We start from the raw sequence: 1,146 nt of genomic DNA, 5'->3' as shown, positions 1-1,146 counted from the left end.
CTGAGCTGAACAGAGAATTCTCAACAGAAGAACTTCAAATGGCCAAAAGACACCTAAGGTCATGCTCAACTTCCTTAGCGATCAGGGAAATGCAAATCAAAAACTTTCTCATAACCTTGTTTTTAACTGTTGTGGTTTGCTATATCAGAGCCACTGAGTTTGAAACAAGTTCAATGTCATTTCTTTTAAGGATTAACTCATCTTTCTGGGCTCGACAGACAGAACAAGCAGTGTCTGTTCTCATCTGAACCCTGTGGATGTAGTTTTCACCTGAGAAATTTTAAATTTCAACCAAAGACCCATTCTCCTGAATAACGATGTTGATGGGGAAGTGAGCATACACAGACCTCATCTTGTAACAGAAGCCCAGTATAATACCCTTGATCATGTTTTGAAGCCCAGTGTAATACCCATGATATTACCCGACCGTTTGTCAACCTGGAGCCTCTTCTTTCCAAGGAGACTCAGCTCTACATGGATATGATTGAAGTCCCTCTGGAGGGTTCCTCTGGGCCCTTCTTAATAACTGTGTGCCCCTTCAGAGCGATGCCCACATTTTCTGAAATGCTGACAGTCTGATTGCTGAGAATGGTCTTCATTCTCCAAGTAGATGGGGCAAAGAGAGAACCCTATTGATACAAATTTAAGGTCAATTTTGTTACACTGTGTATATGTATTTCTGCTCTTGTTTAAGGTATTGTGTTTGTGCAGCTCATTTAAAAATATAATTAAGAAATACAGAATATTTAATTAAAAATATAATTTAAAAATATAGTTAAGAAATACAGAATAGTCATCCATAATTATCCAACTTTTGATTATGTTTTCTAGATGTAAAGAGATATATTTCAGTTAGATAGATAATTTTCAACATTTCAAAGACCTACAGAATAATGGCATTTAAGATTTTTTTTTAAGAACTTAGACTTTTCTTGACAGTGAGACATGTCTGCTTATGGTAGCACCAATTACTTCTGAGAGGTTTATGGACATTGAAGAAACTTGTTATGGAATTTGACTTCAAGGTGACAAGACTAGCCATTTGGACAAGAAACTGCTCTTACCTGGACTGCCTGATGGTATGCTGTATAACCTGGACATGCAGGACCCACAGAAAAAATGATTGCTGAACTTGCCAAAAGAAGG

General features: G+C 37.3%; 1 pseudogene; it reads right to left on the bottom strand.

Annotated features, from left to right (window-relative positions):
* LOC106143935 overlaps positions 1–599 on the bottom strand; it is an 8,861-nt pseudogene extending 8,262 nt beyond the window's left edge.
* Positions 600–1,146: the final 547 nt, after the last annotated feature.

This window comes from Microtus ochrogaster, chromosome 16 (assembly GCF_000317375.1).
Source record: "Microtus ochrogaster isolate Prairie Vole_2 chromosome 16, MicOch1.0, whole genome shotgun sequence".
NCBI classification, from domain to species: Eukaryota; Metazoa; Chordata; class Mammalia; order Rodentia; family Cricetidae; genus Microtus; species Microtus ochrogaster.
This window is presented reverse-complemented; position numbering and strand designations above follow the sequence as displayed.